Source organism: Penaeus monodon, chromosome 34, assembly GCF_015228065.2.
Source record: "Penaeus monodon isolate SGIC_2016 chromosome 34, NSTDA_Pmon_1, whole genome shotgun sequence".
Classification (NCBI taxonomy): domain Eukaryota; kingdom Metazoa; phylum Arthropoda; class Malacostraca; order Decapoda; family Penaeidae; genus Penaeus; species Penaeus monodon.
The window spans coordinates 2828785-2829055 of record NC_051419.1 but is presented as its reverse complement, the minus strand read 5'-3'; positions in this window follow the sequence as shown (position 1 = coordinate 2829055).

Genomic DNA, 271 nt, shown 5'->3' with positions numbered 1-271 from the left:
GAATTCCTTCGAAAAAATAAAATTAAGATATAGTCTGACCGTTGGGAAAAGGTCCATTAGTAGTAATTATTTCTACGATTACCTAAAGGGGAAAGTGTCCATTAATTAATTAGTTCTACGATTACCTAAGTAAGGATCAATTGCAGTTTGTCTTGTTAGTATACATCTTGTCTCACTGCAACTTCCGGCCATTGATTGTTTATGAATAACTTCCTTGTACTATTGGATCAGAATAGGGTTTAGGATCCTGTTATTGTTGCAGTGACCGTGA